The following is a 7,804-nucleotide window of genomic DNA, read 5'->3' as shown; positions in this document are numbered from 1 at the left end:
AACAGAAGAGAAGAGTGAGGGGGGATTTTATAGCAGCTTTCAATTGCTGTAAGGTAGGTTCCAAAATGGATGGAGAGGCTTATGATGGAACAAGAAGCAGTGATCTGAATTTTTGATGGGGAAGTATAGGTTGGGTATTAGGAAAAAATATTTCACTAGGAGAGTGGTGAAGCCCTGGAATTGGGGAGATGGTGGAATGATCATCCTTAAATATTTTAAGGACAGATTTGACAAAATCGTGGCTGAGATGATTTAGTTGGGTTTTGTCCTGCTTTGAGCAGAGGTTAGTTGACTTCCTAGGGTCTCTTCCTACCCTAGTCTTCTATGATTCTATGATCTCACATGATTAGCTCAAAATAATCATAATTAAATACTATTTTAATTGACTGTTAAACAATAGAATACCAATGTAAATATATTCAATATGTATGGATGTTTTTCTACATTTTCATATATATTGGTTTCAGTCACAACACAGAATGCAAACCATAGAATGTTCACTTTATATTATTATATTTCATTACAGACGTTTGCACTACAAATATGATAAGCAAAAGAAATAGTATTTTTGATTAACCTCATATTAGTATTGTAGGACAATCTCTATCATGAAAGTGCAATGTACAATGTAGACTTTTTTATGATATAACTGCTCTCAGAACATAATATAAATTCTTAGACCCTACATGTCCACTCAGTACTGCTTTTTTTGCTCAGACAATCACTAAGACAAACATATTTTAATATAGGAGATAATGCTACCTGCTTCTAATCTACAATGTCACTTTCACTGTAGATTTGAGAAAGGACAAAAAGGTGCCGATATCCTAGATGATTTGGCTCAAAATTTAAGAATCTGAAGTGTCTTCTAAACTTGTAGAGGGATGAGGTCTGAAGCATACTTTCAGAAATCTTAAGCTACGTCTACACGTGAAGCCTACTTCGAAGTAGCCTATTTCGATGTGGAGACATCGAAATAGGCTATTTTGATGAATAATGTCTACACGTCCTCCAGGGCTGGCAATGTCGATATTCAACATCGACGTTGCGCAGCACCACATCGAAATAGGCGCTGCAAGGGAACGTCTACACGCCAAAGTAGCACACATCGAAATAAGGGTGCCAGGCACAGCTGCAGACAGGGTCACAGGGCGGACTCAACAGCAAGCTGCTCCCTTAAAGGGCCCCTCCCAGACACACTTGCACCAAACAACACAAGATCCACAGAGCCGACAACTGGTTGCAGACCCTGTGCCTGCAGGATGGATCCCCAGCTGCAGCAGCAGCAGCCAGAAGCCCTGGACTAAGGGCTGCTGCACATGGTGACCATAGAGCCCCGCCGGGGCTGGAGAGAGAGCGTCTCTCAACCCCTCAGCTGATGGCCACCATGGCGGACCCCGCTATTTCGATGTTGCGGAACACAGATCATCTACACATGCCCTACTTCGACGTTCAACTTCGAAGTAGGGCGCTATTCCCATCCCCTCATGGGGTTAGCCGCTTCGACGTCTCACGTCGATGTTAACATCGAAATAGTGCCCAACACGTGTAGCTGTGACGGGCGCTATTTCGATGTAGGCTTCACGTGTAGACGTAGCCGTAGGCTCCTAAGTTTTACTTTACCTCCTTTTAATGCATTTTTGTACAAAATTCTAAATTTGTAAGTTCAATTTTCCTGATAAAAAGATTGCAGCACAGTACTTTAATGGGAGAATTAAAATGCTATTTTTTTGTTTTCACAAGGCAAACATTTGTAATAAAAAATAAATGTAAAGTGAGCACAGTACAGTTTGTATTCTGTGTTGTAAATGAAATCAATTTATTTGGAAATTTAGAAAATGTCCACAATATTTAAAGTAATAGTATTAAATTATTGTTTAACAGCACAATTATTTGCATGATTAATTGTGATTCCTTTAATCATATAATTAGTGATTATTTTTTAGTCACTAGAAAGAAAGAAAGAAAGAAAGAAAGATTAAATTACTTCTGTTCTAAATTATTTGAACAAGAAAAAATTTTACCCATTGTCTTCTAAAATGATTTAATTTTCATATGTGTTTTTGTTCAATGATACAAAAGATTAAGTTTTTGTTCCCATGTTTCCATGACGTAATATATAGAGTAACTATATAAAACTGAAATAAACCAAGAAACCAGTCTGAGAACACAGAATCACATAGTATGCTAATCTAAAAGAAAAGAAATAGAATTTTTTTCAGTTTCCATTCTACTAGGTAATCAGTGTTAAGTGCTATTTCTAACAGGCTACAAAGGTAGTTTAGTTGACAGTAAACAGGAAATTGTTTTGCGGTAATCTAAAATTGGAATAACTATACAGAGTATGTGCAAGATGGGTGCGGAGGTTTCCCAGTCCCCACATTTAAGTGAGATGTTCCATTACGATAGTGGCTACCAAGTGGTGTCTTCTGTTGCAAAGACCTGTCGCTGCTTACAAATGTGTTATTTTGCTTGACCAGCCTTGCAAAAAAAAAAAAAAGGTGCAAACAGCAAAAGCTCAGTTTCTCACAGATGCTAACACAAGCCTCAAGCTAGTGAAAAGCTCAGCTAGATCAGTTTAAATGTTACTAATATCAAGCAACAGCATCTGCAAACCTAGTTAGGCACCTTTACTCAATATTGTGCAATTGTTCAAGGTTACAAGTGACTATAAGGCCTTCACTGCAACACAGACTTGTACTAGTGCATTTAAAATGGACTAGTCGACAGTGGACCTCAGGGACCCTGCAGGCAGACCCAGGCCCAGCGCTAACACCAGGCTGCTGTGGAGGTCTGCACCGGGGAGGACACACTTTGCAGCTGAGGGTGCCTGAGGACTGGCTCCAGCCTCCAGCCTCCAGCTTTACATGATTGCCAGGCTAGTTTGTAACCATACAAGTGGGACACGCTGTTGCTTCATCTGTTCCTCGGAACCTACTCCATCCCCAAATTTGTACCTGGCCAGGCAGGGCTGCTGATGGACAGGAAGGAACTGGGGGCTCCAGTAGGGTGATCATATTTCCCTATGCCAAATCCAGGACCCCCTGGGGAGTGGTGGGAAGAGTGGCGGCCAAGTAACTGCAGCTCCCTGCCTGGTTCATGCCATGGGGGGCTGGGAACAGGGCTGCTGACCCCATAGGGGACCTCCCCAGCTGCTCCATGCCTCAGGGCATCGGCAATGGGGCTGCCGCCCTGCTGTGGGGGTGGGCTCCCCAGCTGCGGAGGACAGCTGTCCCACACCTCAGGCCACTGGTAATGGGGCTGCTGCTCTACAGGAGAGCCTCATGGCTGCCCCATGGCTTGGGGTGCTGGCAACAACGCTGCCACCCAATGGGAGAGCTCCCCAGCTGCAGGGGCTCCCTAGCTCCAGAGGCAGCTGCCCCACAGGTCAGGGGGAGGCTACATGGGAGGCTGTCCTTCAGAAGGGTTTACGATATCTCCCTGCAGAGATCTCCCTGGCTGCAGGGGCAGCTGCACCCCGGAGGGGCTGCCCAGCACAGCTGGGGCACCAGGTCCCCCTTAAAATCTTGGGGCAGAGGACAAAACACACTACCCCACCCCCCAACATACCCGGCCTTACCTCTGTGGCAGGGCCCCTGGCTCTCCTGCTGCTGCCTGTCCTGGCCAGCCAGAACATGCTGCACATGCTGTGCAGCCAGCCCCTGATTGATTTCACCTGCAGCTGCGGCTGTGCTGACGTGGGGAAAGGGCAGCTTGGCAGGGGGAGTGAATATAAGGGACAATTAACTGTTTTGTAAAAAGAAAAAAAATACGGGACTGTCCCAGTGGAAACGGGATAGACGGTCACCCTACGTTCCAGCCACCTGGGGCTCCAGGAGGGATATTAAGGGGGGTGGAGCCCCAGGCCCTTTAAATCACTGCTAGAGTCCCAGGCAGTGCAGTCCAGGTAACACTGAGAACTGGGTGAGGGAGGCTAGTCCCCAGTTCCTCCCTTCCACCTGAAGCCCTGAACCTTCTGGAGGGCTTGGAACTGAAGCCCCCACCCCCAACCCCTCTTGCCTAGGGACCCACAAGGTCCTGTCCAGCTCTGTGCCTAGGCTGGTCTGCTGCCTGCAAGGAGGGATGAACCTGGAAAACAAGTCCTGACTGCACTCCCCCAACAGATGCTCTTTCTGGGTTGCTCTGTAGCCTGGCAGTTGTACTAGCTCTGCTGGGAAACACCAGACCTGGCTCCCCTCACTACTGACCCCACTGCTGAAACGCAGCCCTGGTGCTCTCCTGCTGCTGCAGGGTGACCTTGAGGCCTAGCTTCAGACGCAGCATTAATCTCACAGTTGGGCTGCCAGCGAGCATGGCAGGAAGGGAGACGCGCTGCTCCCAAGGAGCCTTGAGTCCCACCTTAGTATCCCTGACCAGGCATCCTGGCCCTGCTGCTCCACAGTCCTGAAAGGAGATACCAGTGTTCCCTACGAGCTGTGTGCATGGGACGCTGCCCAGGAGAGATTCAGATGCAGCCCTCCTCATTAGCCGGGCACCCACAGCACTCACAGACAGCAGCATAGGGTTCTGCTGGTGGAGCAGATGGGAACACACCTTGGTGCACAGAACAACATTTATTCTGCACGTAGATGGAAGCACTTAGAGGGAACATTAGGAGACACATTCTACTGCTGCCCTCTTGGCTGATTTCATTTGTGGAACTGACACAACTGCTGGCTGCTGTAGCGTCCTGCAAGGAGGAACACACATCTTCTGCCCCGGGCTGTCCTCTCACTGCTGGTATTAATTTCATCACCTCCTTATTTAGGACACTGAGATGTTGCTGCTGAAGGTGCCTATATCTTCCTCCGACATGCCCGGTGCTGTGAGAGACACTCCACTCTGTTTGGGCTGCTTTTCATCCATTGTGTGTCCTCTTGCCATTCAGACAAGAAGTCCCAGCACCACACAGGGATTCCAGGAGTCATCTCTAGGTGATAGCGATCACTCGTTGCCCAGCCTGATCATCTGCCATGGGAGCTGTGGATCCTCATCAGGTGGCTCATAAGAACTATCCTTGAACCACAAGTTCTATTGTGGTGAGGACAAATATTTCCAGGTACGGCAGGAGATTGCTGAGCATGACTGGAAGACAGTCTCTCCTTCCTCCTCCTGTGCCTCTGGATCTCCTCAGCTTGTTGGTGGGCAAGTTCAAAATGCAGAGGACCATTGTATATGACTTCTCTCCATTATGAGTGAGCCTGGCAAGTGTCTCCCAAGTGTCAATGTCAATATTGCACTTCTTGAACTTATCCTTCAGCCAGTCCTTACAATGCCTCCGTTGGCCTCCTACCTTATGGCACCCTCCTTTCAGCTGAGAGAAGAGGATCTGTTTTGGGAGGCAACGGTCCGGCATCTGGACAACGTGACCAGTCCAGCAGAGTTGCTCATGGATGATAGTCGCCTCCATACTGCTGGTCTTTGCCTCCTCCAGAGCACTACGCTGGCGTATCTGTATTCCCAAATGGTCTTCAAGATCTTGCAGGAGCAGCATTGGTGATGCCTCTCAAGGACTTTCAAGTGAGTAAAAGTGCAGTTGCTTTGTGGGAGAATGTACATAAGTAGAAGTTAGCAGTGCCCCTCTGGAAAACTACCTGAGTAACGGTACGTAAGCACACGAGTGCACACATATCATATCTAGATTGTACTCAAGGATCCAGAAGGGAAGGAAACTGCTCTTTTACTCAAGTAACTTTTGGGGTACTTTTTTCACCTTTGGCAAGTAGTACAATCCCTGACCTCTGAGTGCTTGACTTTGCAACCACAGTGACACTCTTTTAACTTAGTTTTTATATGTAACTATATGAACACCGACCTATCTTATTCACAGACGTTTCAGACGGTGGAGTTGTCATCACCTTTCTCAAAAGTGATTATTCGACAGTGTATGTTGTTTTTATATGCAGTTGCCAGAGAATTTTGTGAAGACTGGGATTTTAATGGGGTTCAAAAAAGAACTAGATACATTCATGGAGGTTAGATCCCTGACTGGCTATTACCCACAATTGTGTCCCTAGCCTCTGTTTGTCAGAGACTAGAAATGGATGGATGGCTCATCTGTCCTGTTCACTCCCTCTGAGGTACCTGGCACTGACCAATGTCAGAAGACAGGATACTGGGCTAGATGGACATGTTATATGTTCTTATGTTCACCTTTATATTGATGCAGGTCAATGAGGTCGGACCTCTGTCACTGGTCATATAATATACAGACATATAGGAAATTCAGTCATTCACTCCTAGAATATGAAATCATTATTTTACTTCCTGATGTTGGTGCATCAGTTGAACATCACATCACATCTCCTAGAACTGGAAGGGACCTCAGGAGGTCATCTAGTCCAGTTCCCTGCCCTCTTAGCAGGACCAAGCACTATCCCTGGCATCTATTTGCCCCAATCCCTAAATGGCCTCCTCAAGGATTATACTCACAACCTTCGGTTTAGCAGGCCAATGCTTAAACCAGTGAGCTATCCTTCCCCCATCATTGTTGCACAGTGTAATTAACTGAGAGAAGGAAATATTTTGCATCTTCCCATATGGTCAATGGTTGACATTACATGTTACTTGGTGCATGATGTTATATGATGGGGTTTCTGGGCACAGCTAAGGAAATCTAATCCAGGGTATCTTTGTTTAAATCCAGGCCACTTACAGCCCCAGGCTGGGATTTCCTTCTCACTAAGGCAAATCCAGTCAGCCACAAAAGTACCTCTGCTAGCTCCACTGGCCAGCCAGAAGCCATACAAACAAAACCACAGAGTTCCCATCTGCTATACCAGCCCAGACCAACAACCTCCAAACTCAGGTGAGAGGTTCTTAAAACCGATTTCACCCAATCCACACAGATTCTTCCAGGCCCCAAAGGGTCCAACTACAGTTCCTGGCCAATATATACTTGAATCTTACCCAAAAATGACACAGTTGCCCAAGTCCTTTAGATCTAAACATCTAAACATTCGTTTACAATGCAAGAATGAGCAGGGCTAGAGAGAAAAATTGTTAAAGTGATACTTTACATAAATCAGTTACAGTTACAGCAGGCCAGCAATGTTCTATGCTGAGTCTTGGACGTCTCTGAAAGTTCACCCCATAAGGGGTATGATTCCAGATTAGTTACTGGAGAATTGGAGATCTGGTGAGCTGGAGTCAGCGTGCTGGAGCATGGAACCTTGGAACAGGAACAGGAACAAAGGCAGGAACAAAAGACAAGGACTTTCTCCAAGATGGATGCTGCTTGGCCCCTTTTATAGCTTTTCCTGCCCTTTCCTCTTCCGATCACGCACTGAAGAGTCCGGATCCCCTGACTCAGGTAGGCTGTTGTGGAAAACTGCCTTTGGACGAGTCCCAGGAGACAGTCCCAACCCCCGATATGTGTACTGGCTATCTATAGGCCTTTGTTTTAGTCTAAAACCCAGGCTGGAGAGGCCACCAGCTATGCCTCCCATTATGTATCTTAGCACTAAAACATTGCTAACACAACTACAGAGCTAAAGCCTATTACTCTACCTAGAAACATGGCACAGATATATAAATAGTGTACATAGATTCAGAGTATCCTCAGCTTTCATTAGACACCTCACATGGCCCCCCAGCACACAGTTTGGGGCTAATAGCTGCAATGGACACATAAAATGGTTTCCATATCCAAAATAAACATCCAGCCACATAACACATGACATAAAAGATTTTCAGCTGCCATTAAAAGAGAAATATGCTCCATTGTAATTCATATTAAATAACCACAATTATGTTGAAGTAGAACCAAATGAATTGGTTCATAGGATTTCTTTTTTTATTAGAG

This window comes from Carettochelys insculpta, chromosome 1 (assembly GCF_033958435.1).
Source record: "Carettochelys insculpta isolate YL-2023 chromosome 1, ASM3395843v1, whole genome shotgun sequence".
Lineage (NCBI taxonomy): Eukaryota > Metazoa > Chordata > Testudines > Carettochelyidae > Carettochelys > Carettochelys insculpta.
This window is presented reverse-complemented; position numbering follows the sequence as displayed.